Source organism: Notamacropus eugenii, chromosome 3, assembly GCF_028372415.1.
Source record: "Notamacropus eugenii isolate mMacEug1 chromosome 3, mMacEug1.pri_v2, whole genome shotgun sequence".
NCBI lineage: Eukaryota > Metazoa > Chordata > Mammalia > Diprotodontia > Macropodidae > Notamacropus > Notamacropus eugenii.
This window is the reverse complement of record NC_092874.1, coordinates 207,770,549-207,791,183: the sequence shown is the minus strand read 5'-3', so window position 1 is coordinate 207,791,183 and position 20,635 is coordinate 207,770,549. Positions and strand designations below refer to the sequence as shown.

Below are 20,635 nucleotides of genomic sequence, written 5' to 3'. Positions count from 1 at the left end.
CTGCTGCCTGCCAGCACTCAAAGATTTCCAACATATGAGGTAGACTCCAAGAGTAAAAGTATCCATCTCAGCATTGCTTTTGACCACCTGTGTTCAAGGAGAAAAACAAAGCAGAAGATGCATCTAGGGATTGTCCCAGGCTCATTGGTACAGGTATAGTGTATAAAAACACTTGTATTTACTACCATGTGCACATAGCTGTAATAGCTGCCACTGGGTGGGGAAAGGGGAGAGAAATCACTGTGGGGTTTAGAGGTTGTAAGAGACAGACAGACAATCTCTGACTTTTTAACATCTATTAAGTAGGAGGCTTCCTGGATCAGATACCAATTTTCTTTGGCATGGTGCCCCCCAAACCCGAGTCCTGTGGACCAACAAGAATCATGTAACCCACTAAAAGGGATCAGGATATAGGTTCCCCTAATTACCCCATTATAATTTAGTCAGAGAGGTCACACAGGAGGTGACAGGACCTAGATTCAAACCTACGTCTTTTAGGTTAAAATCTAGTTTAATTTCCAGCCTTCCACTTCAACTAAAGTCCTAAAAAAAAATCAAGGGATGCTAGCTCTACTTCCTCCAAATGAAATACTATAATTTTTTCAAGAATAGCTAAACCTGACTAGCAAGTAAGTATCTTTTCCTATTTAGAAACTTATATCTGCACTCTAGGAAAGGCAATGGGAGCAGCAGACGGTGCTGAGCTTGGAGTCAAAATGACATGAGTTCAAATCTCACCTCTGACATTTAATAGATGTATGATTCCCATGTGCCTCAGGAAACCCCCTAGAATTTATTCATGAAATCATAAAAGACTGCACATGGCTTTCCCACAAGACAAAATTTCAGGAACTTATCACTGCATCTTGACAGCCTTAGGAGGGAAGAAGGCATCTACTTCATTCCTTCTGTAAAAGTGTTATGCATCCTGCTTTCTAACATAGAAAGGGTTATGGAAAAACTTTTTAAAAATAGTTTTGATGGTACAGCCCTGAACCTGAAGCTTTTCATGCCCAAGAGTTATGTTTCCAGACCATTCTATGAAATTATTCATATATATGGTACTATATTGTGTAATGAAAAACATCCAAATATGAAATATGAAAATCTTGGCTCTAACATTTGCTGTCTGTGAGATTGTGGAAAAGCAGTCACCTCTCTGAACCTCACCTTCCTCATCTATAAAATGAGAATAAAAATATTTGCATTTCTTACCTCATAGTGTTGTGAGGAAAGTGCTTTGTAAACTTTAAAGCAGTACAGAATGGTGAACCATTTTCATTATACGCTGCATACTCTGTGCTGACCTCCTCATATGGCAACAATATGGATGCCAGAAGTCAAAAACTGTTTATGGATGACTATTATATGATCAGTTAATCAGGATCTGAGCATTTCAGCATAATACTCTTAATAAATCCTAGAGTCCATTTTAACACCATTACAATCATATTGTTTCTGGTCATTTATTGAATTACTTCCTATAGCCAAATGACTTAATAGCAACCTGATTAAAGAAGATAAAATTGCTGGCACTACTGGATTTATTTTGCAGTTAATTTTCATATTTTCATAAACATTATTTTCCTGTTTGTTATTATTATAAGCAAGTTAAATAGTAAATGTGTTTGCATATGTCACGATCCAGTTATTTTGAGGAAATTAGTAAGTGGAAATATCTAATTCCTTTCCTAAGGAAAAAAGAAAATTCAGCTCAGATACTGTTTAAAAAAATATGAGGCAAAGCTTTTTTTTTTTTTTTTTTTTTTTGGTTTCTTAAAAGACTCCAACCAATTTGTTAAAGTTGTAAAAAGTTACCCAACTTATCCAGAAAATGCAGTTAATAAAAGCCAGGGGTCGCAGAACTATCTGGCAAATTAAGCGGTTGCCTAAACAGATCTGCCTCAATTCTCTGCGGCAGAGGCAGAAGTTGAAGTCAGATATTCCTGAAACCAGTGCTAGAGTTTTTTTATATCTATTTTATAAGAAAAGGCAAATATAATTTTTAAGCTTTGTCATACATAGCAGAATGCAAATACATTTATTTAATCGGCTAAACATCCCCCTTTCCATCAGTTAATCCATATACATGTATTAAGCGTCTACTATGTACCAGGTACTTGCTAAGTGCTGGGGATTCAGAAAGAGGTAAATGACAGTACAAGACCTCAAAAAATTTAGTCTATTTAATTTTGAGGGGGGAAAATAGTCTTTATTTATTTAGTCAATTTCCTAAATAGCCCATATTTTTAGTATCCTCAGAACTGAGTCACTATTTTTGTGTAAGGATTTTTAATTTCATTATTCCCCAGGCAGAAATATTTTTTTAAAAAATTCTTAGATCTAAAATATCAAGATAATGCATACAAAAATTAATTCTTTGTAAATCACCTTAACAAATAAACTTTTACCCATCCAAATGGTTTCAGGCGCTGAAAAACCCTGCAGTGGCTTCGGATATGTCAAATTTACTCCGTAGACTTTTGGGAAAGAATTCTTCAACTTAGCCCTGGACCACTGCAAGAGACAAACCAAGTACAGGGAAGAATGAGGGGAGTCCACTTACTGCAGACAGTAAAACGCGAACAAGGCACATCCGCGAGACAGGGTCTACTTCTCAAGCAGCGGAGGAGGTTCTGTGAGCATCTATCCGGAAAGCGACCTGCTTTTGTCTGTGCCTTCCTTGCATACATTCTGCAGCTTTTCCACAGAGGGCAACTGTGAGCTGAGTTGAGTTTTGATTTCCCACAGAATGGAAAGTGAAACTCAACAAGCCGCAGCGGCGCTGTTTCTCAGGTTTCCAAGTCCAGCGGGAAAGGAAACTTTCTTCTTGCGGAGAAGGAAGAGAGGTAAATAGCTGTTTGCCTGCACCAGTCACTGAGGAACGTACCACACCTCTACCTCGAAGCCTAGAGCAGATCCAGGTACACTGGAGCTGACAGGATGGGATTGGGATAGAAGAGATGTGAGATGCACTCTTTACTTAGGTCAGGACTTGGATTTCACAGTCTGATGTATATTGTGTACATAAATATTTTTACACAGGTGTGTATGTGGGCCTATAACATATACATTTAAGTTCCGAGAAAATAAATGATGGTCCATTTATTCTAGAATACTTATAGTAACCCTCTCTGTGGTCACACATACACACACAAAACAGGTTAGAAGCCGGTGGATTGGGTAATAACTAAACAAGTGGGGGTACCAGAATGTAATGGAATATTATTCCACCTTTAAAAAGGAAAAAACTCAGAAAAACAAAAGAAACTCAGAAGCATGGGAAGACATCAATGAACTGATATGCTAGGATGGAAAACAGTATACACAATTTAAATGAAACAATAAAGCCAAACTGAGCAGAGTGTAATTATAATGACCAAGTTTAACTCAGAGAGGAATTGAGAAAATTTGCATTCTAACTTCCTTTACAGACGTTGAGTGTGCAGTGTTGCACGTAACATGGGACACAGTTGTGTTGGCTCTTTTAAATGAACTACTTTTCCACTGTTTTATTGTTTGTTAGGCAAGATAGTTCCCCAGGTGAAAAAGAAAGAATATATGTCTACTAGTCTAATATTTTTAAAAGAAAAAATATTATAGATTCCCATTAATAAGAATAATAAAATAGGAGTTGGTCCAGGACTCAAAAGAGATAGAATGTTCTCAAAAACTGATAATACAACCAACTACATGCCATCTGAAAAAGGAGAAAAAGGGAGGCATAGTTGACATGGAAAGAACACTATCTGGGCAGGGAGTTAGAAGAGGTGGGTTCTAAATGATTAAATGTGTAACCTGAGAGGTCACTTCGCTTGTCTGAGACTCTGAGATCTCATTTGTAAAGGAGCTTGGACTTATCTTCATCTGAGGTCTCTTCCATTTCTAACATTATTTTATACCAATCAGACTCTGTTGGGTTAGATGACCTGTCAGCAACATTGATTATTTTTTGAACCACAAAAATTTAAGAACATTTTAATAGATGCCAATAATCTCCCAACTACATGGAATGAAAAGTTTTAAAAATATAGAGACCTAGAAGAAGAAATTAAAACCATGTGGGAACAGGATGAGATACATCTCATCCCTACCATCCTTCTTTTTTTAATATTTTATTTTTCCCCAATTACATGTCAAAATAGTTTTTTAACATTTTTTTAAAGTCCTGAAATCCAAATTCTATCACTTCATCTCTCCCTCTCTTTCCTCTTCCCTGATACAGTAAGCAATTTGACAATAGGTTATACATGGGCAATCATGTTAAATATTTCCATATTAGTCATTTTGTACTGGAAGACTTGAACAGAACAAAATAAAACAAAAAAAAAGAAAATGAAAAATAGCATGCTTCAGTCTGTGTGTTCAGAAAACATCAGTTCTTTGGAGGCAGATAGCATTTTTCATCAGGAGTCCTTTGAGATTGTCTGGAATCATTGTATTGCTAGACTAGCTGTCATTCACAGTTGATCAGGGTACAATATTGTTGTTACTATGTACAATGTTCTCCTGGTTCCTCTCACTTCACTTTGCATCAGTTCATACAAATCTTTCCAGGCTTCTCCCCCTCCTTTCCTTTTTATTTATTTTCAATTTTCAACATTCACTTTTATAAGATTTTGAGTTCTAAATTTTCCCTGTCCCCTACCTCCTCTTCAAGACAGCATGCAGTCTGATATAATGTCATGTTAAACATATTTCCACATTAGTCATATTGTGAAAGAAGAATCAGAGCAAAAGGGAAAAACTGTAAGAGAAGAAAGAAAGAAAATAGTATGCTTCTATCTGCATTCAGATTCCATAGTTCTTTTTCTGGGTGTGGATAGCATTTTCCATCATGAGTCTTTTAGAATTGTCTTAGAATCTAAGACTTAGATCATTGCATTGTTGAGAAGAACTAAGTTGATCAAAGTTGTTCATCGCACAACGTTACTGTTACTGTGCACAATGTTCTCCTGGTTCTGCTCCCTGCTTTCAGCATCAGTTCATGTAAGTCTTTCCAGGTTTTTCTGAAATCTACCTACTCACCATTTCTTATTTCTTACAGTATTCCATTACATTCATATACCACAACTTGTTCAACAATTCCCCAATTGATGAACATCCCTTCAATTTCCAATTCTTTGACACCACAAAAAGAGCTGCTATAACTATTTTTATACATGTGGGTCCTTTTCTCTTTTTTTATGATCTCTTTAAAATACAGACCTAGCAGTGATATTACTGGGTCAAAGGACATATTTTACACATTTTATGCATGTTTTATGTTTACAGTTTTATAGCCCTTTGGTCAAAGGGTATATTTTACACATTTTATACATCTTTTATGCTTACAGTTTTATAGCCCAAATTGCTCTCCAGAGTGATTTTCCACAACTCCACCAACATTGTGTTGTTGTCCCAGTTTTCCCACATCCCCTCAAACATTTAACATTTTCCTTTTTTGTCATTTTAGTCAATTCAATGAGTATGAGGTGGTAACTCAGAATTGTTTTAACTTGCATTTCTCTAATCAGTAGTGATTCAGAGCATTTTTTCATATGACTATAGTTTTAACAACATTGATTTTAAAGAGAAATATACAAAAAAATGGTAGAAAAGACACAAGGGGAAATTCAAAAGATGGGCATAGACACATCATATTATCAGCAAATTAAAGCCCAAAATACGCTATAGACAACTTTTTAAATACACTTATTTTTGTATTTACCTATATGTGATCAGAGGAGAGTAAATAGAATGGTAATACCTATTCTGACTAATTATTCCACAGTAAATTCTCCTGGGATACAGAACCACTCCTTAGAACATAATAACACTATCAGTCAGCCTAAGCCCTTCAGAATTTCAGGTTTAAGTAGACAATACATTAGTTCTGATGAGGATTATGGTCAGGGAACAGAATAATTTAAGATGTTCCAAAGGAAACTGAGACAAAGGTAATCCACATGGCCAGATAGAGGATAAACACTAATATTTACCCACGCATTGCATGTCTTGAATTTAATTGCGTGTTTATTGATACGTGTGCTAATCATTTCATGTTTGAATAGGTTTTTGTTCTATTATGCTTTTGTTTATAGATATGCTAATGATTTGTAATATATTCTACATGTCAACTAGGCCTATAGTGACTAAAGCAGCTGTGAAGTGGCCTATCTATTGTATGTATTATTACTTTATGTTTGCTGAATATAATTTGCATTATAAGGGGATTGACTGAGACATGGAGTTAAACATCCTTGTTCTGTTCTGTATTGATGCATATTTGATGCTACCTTGTTTGATTCTAGATAGCATGTCTAGCACACCTTATTTGCGATTTTTCTTTTTTAAATCTCTTGGTTTTTTACATGTAAAAATACATGTAAAAATAATTTTTAACATTTGTTTTTAAATTTTGAGTTCCAAAATTTCTCTCACCCTCCTTCCTGTTCCCATGCAAAGCAAGCAATTTGATACGGGTTAAATATGTGCAGCCATGCAAAACATATTTCCATATTAGTCATGTTGTGAAAGAAAACACAGACACCCCTGTAATGGCAATTGAAATGGGAAGATTATTTGTATTGACTTCTTGGCTTCTATGATGGAATTGGCTTTCTGGTTTGGGGATTTGACTTTCTGGAGTCTGAATAAATGTTTTTCTTCTGCCTTCTAAATGGCGAGTCTGTGATTCTGAACTACACTGGCATATTCATAGTCATCCTCGGTGCTGTGAATATTGCCTGGGCAATACAACTCCCTTCCCCTCCAAAAAAAGAAAAAGAAAGTTTAAAATGTATACTTTGATCAGTCCTCAGATTCCACCAATTGTTTCTCTGGAACTGGTATTTATGTCATGAGTCTTTTGGTACTGTCTTGCATCTTTAGAATTACTGAGAATAGCTGTTGTTCACAGTTGATCATCATACAATATTTTTGTTACTGTATACAGTGTTCTTCTGTTTCTGCTCACTTCACTTTGCATCAGTTCATGTAACTCTTTCCAGGTTTTTCTGAAAGCATCCTGCTCATCATTCCTTATAGCATAATTGTATTCTACATTTCCCAGTTGCTGGCATCCCCTCAGTTTTTACTTCTTTGCCAATACAAGAAAAAATATTATAAATATTTTTGTACATGTAGGTCCTTTTCCTTCTCTTTTTTTTGTCTCTTTGGGATACAGGCTCAGTAGTGGTATTGCTAAGTCAAAGGATACACACACTTTTATAACCTTTTGAGCATAGATCTAAATTGCTCTCCAGAATGGTTGAATCAGTTCACAATTCTATCAACAGTGTCCCAATTTTCTCCAACATTTATTTTTTTCTTTCATATTTGCCACTTGGATTGATGTGATGTCATATGTCAGAGATGTTTTAATTTTCATTTAACTAATCAATCATGAATTAGAGCATTTTTTTTTGTGACTACAGATGGCTTTGATTTCTTCATCTGAAAGCTGCCTGTTCATGTTCTTTGACCATTTATCAATTGGAGAATAACTTGTATTTTTTTGTATTCTTTGACTGTTCTCTATTTATTTGATAAATGGGGGCTTTGTCAGAGAAACTTGGGGTAAAATTCTTCCCACCTCGTTTTCTGTTTTCCTTCTAATCTTGGTTACATTGCTTTTGTTTGTGCAAAATGTTTTTAATTTAATATAATCAAAATTATCAATATCCCATTATGCTTTCTATCTCTGGTTTGGCCATAAATTCTTTCTTTATCCATAAATATGACAGGTACACTATTCTATGCTCCCTTAATTTGCCTAAGGTATTACCCTTTATGTCTAAATCATGTGCCTGTTTTGACCTTATTTTGGTATACAGTATGAGATGTTGGTCTATACCTACTTTCTGCCAAATTGCTTTACAGTTTTCCCAGAAGTTTTTGTCAAATACTGGGCTCTTTTTTGGATTTTGGGGTTTATCAAACACTAGATTACCACAGTCATTTACTACTATGTATTGTGTCCCTCATCTATTCTACTGATCTACCACTCTATTTCTTAGCCAGTAGCAGATTGTTTTGATGATTACCACTTTATATTACAGTTTGAGATACAGTATGGCTAAGCCAACTTCCTCCATGTTTTTTTCCATTAATTCTCTTGATATTCTTAGCCCTTTGTTCCTCCAGATGAATTGTTATTTTTTTCTAGTCCTATAAAATAATTTTTGTTAATTTAATATGGTATTGAATTAATTTAGGTAGAATTGTTATCTTCTTATAACTATATGTAGTTACATGTATATAGCTTAACCTACCCATGAGCAATGAATATTTTTTCCAATTGTTTAGATCTGATTCATTTTTGTGAAAAGTGTTTTGTAATTGTGTTCATAGGTTTGTCTTGGTAGACTCTCAAGTGTTTTATATTCTTTACAGTTATTTTAAATGGAACTTCTCTTTCTATATCTTGCTGCTGGATTTTGTTGATATATAGAAATGCTGATGATTTATGTGGGTTTATTTTATGTCCTGTGACTTTTCTAAAGTTGTTGATTATCTCAGCTAGTTTTTTTAGTTGACTCTCCAGGATTCTCCAAGTATACCATCATATGATCTGCAAAGACTGATCATTTTGTTTCCTCCTTGCCTGTTCTAATTCGTTCAATTTCTTTTTCTTCTTTTATTTCCATAGTTAGGATTTCTAGTACAATATTGAATAGTAATAGTGATAATGTTGTTTCACCTTTGTTCTTGTTGGGAAGGCTTCTAGCTTATCCTCATTACAGACAATGCTTGATGATGGTCTTAGATAGATGTTACATTTTAAGGAAACTCCATTTATTCCTGTGCTTTCCAGTGTATTTAATAAGAATGAGTGTTGTATTTTGTCAAAAGCTTTTTCTGCATTGATTGAGATAATCATGATTTCTGTTGGTTTTGCTATTGATATGGCTAATTATGCTGATAGTTTTCTTAATATTGAACCATCCCTGTATTACTGGTACAAATCCTCCCTGCTCATAGTGTATAATCTTTGTGATATATTGCTGTAATCTCATTGCTAGTATTTTATTTAAAATTTTTGCTTTGATATTCATTAAGGAGATTGGTCTATTGTTTTCTTTCTCTGTTTTTGCTCTTCCTGGTTTAGGTATAAGTATCATACTTCTGTCATAAAAGGAATTTGATAGGACTCCTTCTTTGCCTATTTTTCCAGATAGTTTTTATAGTATTAGAATTAATTATCTTTAAATGTTTGGTGAGATTCACTTGTGAATCTATTTGGTCCTGAGGATTTGTTTCTTAGGGAGCTCACTGATGGTTTATTCTATTTCTTTTTCCTATCTTAATTGAGTTATTTATGTATTCTATTCCTTCTGTTAATCTGAGTAATTTATATTTTAGCAAATATTCCTCTATTTCATTTAAGTTGTTAGATTTTTTTGTCATAATAGCTCCTAATAATTGATTTAATGTCATGTTCATTGGTGGTGAATTCATTCTTTTCATTTTTGATACCAGTAATTTGGTTTTCTCCTTTCTTTTTCTTTAATCAAATTGACAAGTGGTTTATCTATTTAATTGATTTTTTTCATAAAATCAGCTCCTAGTTTTATTTATTAATTCAATAGTTTTCTTACACTCAATTTTATTAATGACTCCTTTGATTTTCAGGATTTCCAATTTAGTATATAAGTGGGGGGTTTTAATTTGTTCTTTTTCTAGCTGATGTTTTTTTAGTTGCATGCCCAATTCATTGATCAGCTCTTTCTCTATTTTGTTGTTATAAGCTTTTAGAGATATAAAATTTCCCCTAAGTACTGCTTTGGATGCACCCCATAAATTTTGTTATAGTTTCTCATTATTGTCATTCTCTTTAATGAAATTATTAATTTTTCCTATGATTTGTTCTTTAACTCACTCATTCTTTAGGATTAGATTACTATTTGTGAATTTTCAAACCACAAGAAGAAATGGAACACACACCTAACCCTAACAGGTAGGCAGGGTAGTGCATCTCAAGAGGAAATGAGAACTGTGACAAAGCATTGTGGGAAGTATAGTTTTTATCCACCATTGCCCACAACCCATTTCACACCCATTTTCCACCACAGAACACAAGGGAATTTTTGAGTAATGGAAGTAGTAGGACTGGATTTGGATTGGACCCTGGGGAAAAGGAACTAGATTCAGAAAGGAGCAGGGAAGTACTGAGTTCTCAAATCCAAGGCAGTTAGTTGGTCGATCCTTCTCCAGCTTTCTTGGCTAACTGCAACTGGACCAACTACAACCACTGAGATTTAGTTTTCACTTATGGGAGGCAAGATGTTTGAAATGTATAAAGACTACTTGTTATCCTTATAACTCATCTATGTGGTTGAAACTTTAGTCAAAGAATATGTGTTGTGGGGGATGCAAAGGAATCAAATTGTTCTTATCTCCCATCCTTTCCACTTTTTCCCCTCTCCTCTCCCCCACCCCCAATCAGTTGGATGACACTGGTGCCTGTATTATGTTGCTTTGTTTGGTTGTTGTTGTTGTAGGTTTATTTATCATAAATATCTATATTTGAACCAGAAGCAAATTTCCTTGTGCCCATTTGTTAAAGGTATGTGTCAAAATTAACTAGTAAGTTTTCTTCCTAGTCTGGGCTGGGAACTTCAATCCTTGGCCCATTGTTAGAGAATCTCTAACCAGAGGCATACATTACAAGCCACTTATTCTATATTTTTGCTATAACATTATAAAGCAGAAAGCAGAAACTTGGGACCTTTTCTTTTCTTAAGATTGAAGAACCTAAAACCGTCATTATTGATTCACTAGAAAGCCCTCACTCAGCTTTAGGAAGAAGAAGGGGACCAACAAGAATAGGTTTTATGAACTTGGAAGACCTGGCAAACGGTGCAAATGTAGGAACTCTGGTTCGCTGTAGCCAAAATCAGACATACTTTCTAGCAACTACACAACTTGTCAGTCCTCAGGAGTTCCAGTTCACACTGGATTCTCCAAACCACCAACCAGACTAAGTTTAAATTAATATAGGACCCCAGAGTTCCAGTTTCTATCTCCTGAATGAGCTGAGACTCTGACCAGTTGAATAAGAAGCAGGCTGAATATCCTGAGACATCTGTATTCGTGCTTCTTTGACCACGTAAGGGAGGGCTCATGTAATGTACATCCTAGAACTTGTGGGCCTAGATATTTCTACATGTTTTATTATGCATAAAATATACTCTCATTATATTCTGCATTGGGCAGAGTTCCATTCTAGGCAATTCATTTTAAGCATTAAGTTGATGAACTAGAGGATACGTTGAAGATGATAAGAGGTCTAGAAAACTTATCATATTAAAAAGTAATTGAGAACATTAGTGATGTTTATACTGAAAAGAGAAAATTAAGTGGGAAATGTAATTGTTTCTATACGTTTGAAGGGTCCTCAGGGCAGCTAGTTAAAACAATGGATAGAGTGCCGGAGCTAGAGTCACAAAAAGTCATTTTCCTGAGTTTAAATTCAGCTTCAGATAGTTACTAGCTATGTTACCCTGGGCAAGTCACTTAACCCTCTTTGCCTCAGTTTCCTCATCCGTAAAATGTGTTAGAAAAGGAAATGGCAAACCACTCCAGTATCTTTGCCAAGAAAACCCCAAATGGGGTAGTAAAGAGTTAGACTCAATAACACATAAGAGAAGGATTATAATTATTCTGATTAGTTGCAGAGATTAGAATTAGAAGCAATTAGAAGTAAAGCCAGAACAGCATAGTATATAGAGAGCTGGCCTTAAAGTTAAGGAAGTCTGGGTCCAGGTTCTACTTCTGATCTCATCACTCAGCTAAAACTGCTGTCTCCAAAGTTACCAATGATCTCTTAATTATAAAATCTTAATTGCCTTTTCTCAATCCTTAAACTTTGAATTCTCTGCAGCCTTTGACATTGTCAATGACCCTCTTTTTCTTGATACCCTCTTTCCTCTAGACTTCCATGAAAATCTTCACAACAGCTCCTTCTGTATCCTTTGTTGGACCTTCATCTAGGTCATGCTCACAAAGTTTGGATGTCCCTCAATGCTCTGACCTAATCCCTCTTCTCTTCCTCTATACTATTTCACTTGACTATCTCTTTAATTCCCGTACATTAAATTATCATCTGTATGCACATGGCTCTCAGATACATTTATCTAGCCCTCTTGAATATCTGAAACTGAATATCCTTGGACATCTTAAACTCAACATACCCCAAACTGAATTGATTATCTTTCCTCTAACTCCTCGCCTCTTCTTAACTTCCCTTTTACTGTTGAGTAAACCACCATCATCCAGACTCCCAAACTGGGTGTTATGTTTGGCTCCTCATACTTTATCATTCTCCCCCACCCCCTGCCATATCCAGGCTGTTGCCAAGTCCTGTCATTTCTATATTTTCAACATCTTTTGAATACTCCCTCTTCTCTCTTCTGATGCTGCCACCAAACTGGGGTGAGCTCTTGTCACTTCACATCTGGACTACTAAAGTAGCCTGCTCATTGGTCTGCCACAAGTTTCTCCCCTCTCCAGTCAGTCTTTCAAAGTGATTCTCTTCAAGTGCAGTTCCTAAACTGCAGCTGCCATCTAAAACCCACAAGACAAAATATAAATTTTTTTACCTTTTAAAGCTCTTCAAAACATGATTCTTCTCTCTTATAATGGGAGATCAGCACATACTACTTCCTTCAGATAGTCTTGCAAATTTTGAGCAAATTGAACTCCATTTCTTCTCATCCTGTCCTTTCCTATCTCCATGCTGTTGCTCATGCCATCCCTCATGCCCCATGCTTAATATGAACTTCATTCACCTACACCTGTGGAAGACTTTTTCTTCATTACCCAAATGAAATACAACCTCCTTCTTGAAGCTTTCCCTAGCACTCCACCACCACCACAATGGTAAGAGGGACCTTTTCCTTGTGAAATTTCTTGTGGCATTTGTGTCTGCCATAACCTATCTTGTATCACACTTCATTGTGTCCATGCTATATCACTCTTCCATTAGATTTAAGAGCAAAAACTTTGTCATTTTTATCTTAGCAGGAACTTCACAAATATTTATCAAACTGACTTAAATTGAATCCACTTGGCTTGCTCTGTGTAGTACATTTAAAAGTTCATTAATAATGAAACCTGATGCTTTATGGTGGAGAAACCCACCATTTACAAATTTTATCATTTACCATGATAGTAAATTGTAAATGGTAAAGTGGCAAAAATTTACCATTAAAAAAATTACTTTGAAGAAATGTACTTGGGAAACTTGTTGTTATTATTCTTTTGTTGTGTTTGTCCTTCATTCCCAAAGAAGACCATGACATCAGAGAAATGATGACATGACTTGCACTTGACTTTGTTTTGAGTGAGGGAAGGCTGTGTAAGGTCATCAGCCTCACTTTCTCCTCCTGAGCCATCTGGATCCAGTGACCAGATATTCATCAGGATGACTGGAGATGGCCCAGGATGCAATGGGAGACCTTGGCCCCTTTAGTCTAAGGCCCATTCAGGTACTCACTTAGGGTGATGTAACGCCCATTCAGTGAATAGACCTGTTTAAGGAGTAGTCAGGGGAGTTTTTTCTTCTTCTTCTTCTCCTCCTCCTCCTCCTCCTCCTTTTTCTTCTTTTTCTTCTTCTTCTTCTTCCTCTCTCTCTCTCTCTCTCTCTCTCTCTCTCTCTCTCTCTCTGTCTCTCTCTCTTTCTCTCTCTCTTTCCCCATATGCAGCAACAAATTAGCTACATCTTCTCCAAGTTACGTTGTTATTGTTAGGGCAAAATCTGTAGGCACTATATTTCAGGAGAACTGTGGGAACTTGGGTCATGTCCCACAACCCAAACCCATAGTAATGAGGAGTTCTCTAAAGAAGACTGTCTCAGAAATCATACTCCCCCTCAGTCTCATATCTTCTGAACCAAGGTTTCCCAATGTCCTAGCCATTGTCCATTGTCCTGCCTACACCAGTGAAACTGATGCAATAACATTGTTGATGCAGCTGCAAAACTCACAGCCAGTGAATTTGGGGTCAGGGTGACTGAAGAAAGCAAACCACTCCTCCCCCAGAATTTCGATTACCAGGCAGGCTCCTCCCCCTCCCCCCATCGAAGCAAGAACTTCTCCTCCAGTACACACATCTTTATTGGAAGAAGATATTTTTGCTGCTAGGTGGCACAGTGAATAGAGCACCAAACATGGAGTCAGGAAGACCTGAGTTCAAATGCGACCTCAGACACTTACTAGCTGTGTAATCCTGAGCAAGTCACTTAAGCCTGTTTGCCTCAGTTTCCTCATCTGTAAAATGAACTGGAGAAGGAAATGGAAAGCCATTCCAGTATCTTTGCCAAGAAAACCCCAAATGAGGTCATAAAGAATTGGACATGACTGCAATGACTGAACAGCAGCAACCACAAATCTACAAGAAGTACAAACTAGACTGCAAGAACTCCACGACGTCGGAGTTGCCGGGCAGAAGGGACTTTCAGACTTTTCACTACATGACTTCTACCCTGGAAATAATGTCTGTATGAAGAATTTCCAGCAATCTGGTAGAACTCAACCTACTTGGGAGGGTCTGTTCCAAGTATTGTTATCAACTTCAGTGTTAATTAAGGTCAGAGGAAAGGACTCTTGGATACATTGTTTCCATGTGAAACCGGCTCCCCATACTGTTTCCTGATGCTTTGATTTGTTTGTTCTCCTTTAGCCCATTTGTCTCCCTTTCTTCTCCTGTTTACTTCTATCAAGGGGATTGAAAAACAACAAAAATCCAACCAAAAAAAAAAAAACAACAAAAAACCCCCAACTTAATGCTGTTAGCATTCTGCATGGGAAGGTGGACACATTTTGTACCATCTCAAAGCAATTGAACTTCATGGATGTTGAGTTTGTCGTCATATCCATCAAAGAGACCCTGATCCATGGGAAGTCTTTCCCATTACTTGAAAGGAAATCCTTCCCCAGCCAGAAAATCTTTATCACTCAGATTATGACCCTCTACCTTTAAATGGGGCTTTAAATGATAGCTTTTAGCTACCCCTAATCTGAATACCCCTGACAAAGAGATGCTGAAAAATTCAAAAGCTATTTCCTTTATCTCCTTCAAGAAGAAATCAAATCACTCTTAAATTCAGTGGGTGTCACAGTATTATTAAGGTTGGGTCATCTCTTTAAAAGCTGTTATTCTTCTCCTGAGTTTCTATTTCTGTGTGAGAAAAGGAGAAAGGTCTTAGTGCTACTCTAGATTTAGGTAACATAGATAATTGTATTAATATTCTTCCTTTCTCTAGTATTTTTAAAGGGAATCTATATATCTGTGCCAAAGCTATTGTCTATAATGACTCTATGTTACATTAGTTTCTATAATCAACCTTACCTACAGCAGGTCTAGCTTGGTTAAATTGGATAAAATCCAGGGTCAATGTTATAAAACATGACAGAGCTTGGCAAAACCCTTTCCCCTTCCAAAGTCTGATGAGTTCTGGTGACCCTGGGCCAGTGTTTAATTTGTAATGCTAAGACTTGCTCTTCTCTGCCTTCTCTTCTCTTCTCTGATACTTGAACTTGAATTTGAATTGCCTGTTTGGTCCCACCAATTTTAGCCTTTAATCATACTTAGCATTGGACTAAGTAGGGAAAAGGTGTACCAGAAACCTGGGTGCACAGTGGCATAGGCATCAAAAAAGAGAAGAAACCCTCACAAACAGGGATGTAGTTTCAATCCCAAATCCCATAAAACAACATGGAAATGGAATAAAGTTCCTATGTCCCTAATTCTATATGTGGGAGTCACTAGGCTGGAACAACAAGTTAGAAATCTTTCCTTTGAGACTGAGAGATTGGCCCAGGGCACAAGTGAATCCATTTCCTCCCTCCAAACTGAAGTGAATTCTTTAGTCCAGACAGTCTTAAAAAATGTCATGGCTCTAGAGCCCCTCCGTGTCTCCCAAGGAGGCTGCCTATGATTAATTCACCTTGTTGTTACCACATTGATCAATCAGGGGAAACGGTAACAAAGTTTCATGAAATCCAAAGAGTTACAGCACAGACACAGCTACCTTCCCCAGGTGACCCCTGGTGGAATCTGTCTTCTTGGTTTACCTGGCTGCTGGAAAATGGCCTGTTAGCCAGTCTTAGTAAATGCGCCCTTCTGCCTTAAAATTCTTTTTAGACTCTACATTAGCTACTACGTTAAAGCCTGTTCTGAGACAGTACCAGAGAGGCTCATGTTAGTGTGCTCTGATTGTGCCAATCATTCATACGGATCATACCCATGTTAAAAACCTCATAGAACTTGCTTATAGATAGTGATCCTTGGGAGTCCATGCCTTTCATGGATCGGAGCAGGGAGAACTGAGAGAATCAAATCTATTCTATTTTGCATCATTGCTGATATTTTATACAGATGCAGAAGTTAGGTTTTGTATCCCTGGGCTGTTTAGTTTTTCTATAAATCATGTCTTTTCGAGGAAATCAGCTATTATAATATTGCAGGATGCAAGTGGATACAACCAAGCAACATCCCAAAGCACCAGAAAGTCCCTACATCTAAAAATAGAAAATCTAAAAATAGTAACTATGCTTTACTCTAAAAATTCTTGTACTTCTCTCTTCAAGGTCTTTGTGCCTGGTGAGAGGCCTTGGAACTGATTTGTTTTGCAATTGCTGTGCCTTGCCAATAAATTACATTGTTTGGGAAAAAAGAAGCAGTCAGGGGATGGCTTTAACGAGCAAAAGAAATGAGCAAAAGAAAAATAACTAAACCAAACTGGGAGGGAAAGAGCAATAGTCACTATTGATAATCACTCTTAAGTCAGGGGGTCCAGAAAACAGCCCTTAAGTAGAGCTTGGGCAGGGACCTATTGTTGTCCAATATATGGGCTTCAGAGAGTGCAGTAGGTTTAAGGTTTGGGGAAAGGGAAGGGAAGGGAAGGGGAGGGGAAGGGAAGGGAAGGGAAGGGAAGGGAAGGGAAGGGAAGGGAAGGGAAGGGAAGGGAAGGGAAGAAATCTAGCCAGTAAACCCCAAGTTAACTGGGCATCCTCTGGCCATCCATATTTACCTTCCTTTAGAGAGGAGAAGGAATGGAAGGGAGAGACAGACAGGAGAGGACGAGATGTGTTATCGGGTTCCCCTTCAAGGCAGCTGGGTCTACTCACAGTTTGTATTCATCCTTAGTTCTCGAAGAAGACCATAATACCAGAGAAATAATGACATGATTTGCAGTTGACTTTGTTTTGAGTGAGGGAGGGAAAATAGTCTAATGTGAATAACAGTTATTAAGAATTCTGTGAAAAGGAATGCCTTTAAGTAGCAAAGCAAAGAGGTTATGTGGTATAACCCCTTCATTTTATAGATGATGCACAGAAAGATTAAATAACTTGTCTGAGGTCACACAGATCGTAAAGACCAGAGTCAGGATTCAAATTTGGGTCATATTTCCACTCCCAGCTTTCATTTTCATTTTCTTGTTATTCTTACCCATAATTTTCCACATTAATTTTTATGATTTTATAATATATTATTTCATGAAATAATCTATTGGTATATTGATTGGCATTATGTTAAATCTGTAAATTAAGTTGGTTAATATTAACACTTTAAACCATGTTTGCTCAAAATAAGCTTCAATAGCAGATACTCAGTGTCCTTTCTACTATACTACACTGCTTTTCCTCAGAAAAGTGTAATCTATCACTCTGAAAAAAAAAGATTGCTGGTGACCTAAATTATTTTTATTTCTTTATGAAGTTTACTTACTCATGAAAACATAAAGCTCTGTAAGCTGTGGTTGAATGACTCCCCTTGTTTAATTCCTCCATCCCATTTTTATTGTTTTTTCAATATGCATTATTTCTAATTCTTCTATTCTTCTTTCCCATTATGCCAAAAATGTTTGCTTTTAATAGTGATGGGGACTGGATTGTTTCCAATGGATTGTTCTACTGAATACTCTTTTGAGAGAGAGATGTAGTCTAAACTGGGAACACGTTAAGGGTGGGGGTGGGGGAAGAGAGAAAACATTAAGTTTCTTTTTCCTGGTGTGTGCTGCAGGAAGTGTATTTGGTAAGAGCACTAAAGGAAATTTATCAACGACATGGTTTCATTTGTTTCCCCATTTCCTATTATCCTTTAGTATCTCTCACAATCTTTCCGCATTTTGGTGAATGAATGAAACAAAGAGAGAGAGAGAGAGAGAGAGAGAGAGAGAGAGACAGAGAGACAGAGAGACAGAGAGAGAGAGACAGAGACAGAGAGAGACAGAGAGAGAGAAAGAAAGAGAGAGAGAGAAAGAAAGGAAGGAAGGAAGGAAGGAAGGAAGGAAGGAAGGAAGGAAGGAAGGAAGAAAGAAAGAAAGAAAGAAAGAAAGAAAGAAAGAAAGAAAGAAAGAAAGAAAGAAAGAAAGAAAGAAAGAAAGAGAAAGAAAGAGAAGTCATTTATTAAGTGCTTAGTATGTATCAGGTACTGGGAATACAAATTCAAATCGAAAAACAGTCAATTAGGTCTAGAAGTTTACATTCCAGAGCACCGAACCTGGAGTCAGGAAGGTCTGAGTTCAAATGTGGCCTTAGAGACTTACTAGCTGTGTAACCTTGGGCAAGTCACTTAACCTCTCTCTGCCTCAATTTCTACATCTATAAAATGGGGATAATAATAGCACTTATCTCACAGGGTTATTGTGAGGATCAAATGAGATGTTTATAAGGCATTTTGTAAATGCTAATTCTTACTATCATCATCATGATTATGAACATGAAAGATAACTCATACACAGGAGTGGTGGCCAGGGAGGAGAAGTTTTGGTCTAAGAAGTCAATTGACTCCTTTGCAGAAATTGTGGCATTGAAGCATAGATTCATGCATTACTGTATGAAGAGCAAGACTGAAAATAGTAGTATAACTGAAGGATGATCAGCCTGGGGACACAGATGTAACGAAATACAACCTATCAGGAATATATCAGCTCCAGGGCAATAGCTATAGTGCTGGGTCTCAGGAAGAGGAAGGTGAGACATTCATTTCCAAACTCTTCAGGACTAACTCCAGGGAGAAGAAAAAGAAAGATTCTCTTGCAGATTACAGCTTCTCAATATGTTCCTGATTTCCAGCTTGCCTGTCTAGAGGCTTTGAGGAATTTTTCTGTGGGTGACATTGGGATCTGTCTCTTGGTCAAGATCTCAGCTCACTCCTATCTAAATGACTCATACACTCTTGTATTTTTTTCTGATGTATTATAATTTGTAGAATTATGATCCCTTTCAGCTATCTGCTTGGATAAATGGGTTTAATCACTATTGACTACTTGTGATGGTCTTTTGTGAAACAAGCATTTGAAGGGAAAGAGTTTATGCTTGCAGATATAAATTTAGATTACCCTCCCCCTATAAGAAACAGCAGCAAGGAAAGTGTTTTGAACCTGAAGATCATGTCCCTAAATGCACCTATATTTTGAGCAAGAGAATGGGTTGTTTTCCTCTGAGGGAGAAAGTTACTGCACTAGAATTATATGTCTGCTTCCTTTGAGGTATCTGTATATACTTTTAGACATCCCAGGTGGATATGCAAATCTTTGGGTAGCATGTATGTGAGTATGTCTGTTGCTCACAAACCTCTACCAATGAATTTACCCTCAGTAATCAGCCAGAATATAATTAGCCATGCTGCAGATATCATTTTGGAGGTAAGGAAACCAGAACTAATTTAAGTTAAATGAGTTGCTTAAGATCACATAGATAGGTCAGAGTCAGGATTAGTGCACAAGTCTCGTGAATCCAAATGCAATGCTCTTTCAAGTAGTGTGTAAGCCTAAAGAATCCTGAAAAGCAAGAAGTAGAGAGAAGGGAGCTCAAAGGAAACAAACTACTGTTTCCCCCAAAAGGTAAGTAGGATCAGAAGGTAATTCCTCAAACCTGACTAAATGAAGATATAAGAGTGTGGGAAGAAAAGAGCCAGGAGGACAAGTGGTGGTGAGCACTTTCAATGAATCCACATTCAACCAATGGAACCAAAGGCCTGCTTGGGTCACTCACTTTTGCTCCAATACTCATTGATCTATTTCTTTGTTTTTAGAGCAGCTAGGTGGCGCCATAGTGCACAGAGTGCCAGGCCTAGCATCAGGAACATTCCTCTTCCTGAGCTCATATTTGACCTCAGACACTTACTAGCTGTGTGACTCTGGGCAAGTCACTTCATCCTGTTTGCCTCAGTTTTGTCATCTATAAAATGAACCGAAGAAGGAAATGGCAAACCACTCCAGTAGTTCTGCCAAGAAAACTCCAAAAGAGGACACAAAGAGTCAGACTTGACTGAAAATAATTGAACAACACCACTTATCTGTTTATATACTATATTTTCTCAATAAAATGTAATCTTCTTGAAGTCAAGGACTGCTTTTCATTTTATCTACATTTTGTCTCAGCACCTAACAATAGGGAAGGGGAGAAAGGAGGGAGAGAACAAGCATTTATATAGTTTGATCCTGACCTATCTCACAGTGAGGTAGGTATTATTATCCTCATTTTACAATTGAGGAAATTAAACAGAAGTTAAGGGACTTTCTTGAGGTCATACAGCTACTAACTATCTGAAGCTGGATTTGAATTCGGGTATTCCTGACTCTGTACTCATTGCACCACCTTCTTGCCTCAACATGCCTTTCTTGTGCACAGGAGGCTCATAA

The 20,635-nt window shown here is 37.0% G+C and overlaps 1 protein-coding gene across 6 annotated transcripts in view; it reads right to left on the bottom strand.

The window, feature by feature from the left end:
* USP18 (ubiquitin specific peptidase 18) overlaps nt 1-4,332 on the bottom strand; it is a 38,129-nt gene extending 33,797 nt beyond the window's left edge. For 4 of the 6 annotated variants that reach the window (XM_072654173.1, XM_072654175.1, XM_072654177.1 and 1 more), the window contains exon 1: nt 2,567-4,332. The gene's annotated coding sequence lies outside the window, so the exon portion shown is untranslated. Of the gene's footprint in view, nt 1-2,391; nt 2,538-2,566 lie in introns of those variants that run through there. The other 2 variants (XM_072654176.1, XM_072654174.1) reach the window with 2 other exon arrangements.
* Nucleotides 4,333-20,635: the final 16,303 nt, after the last annotated feature.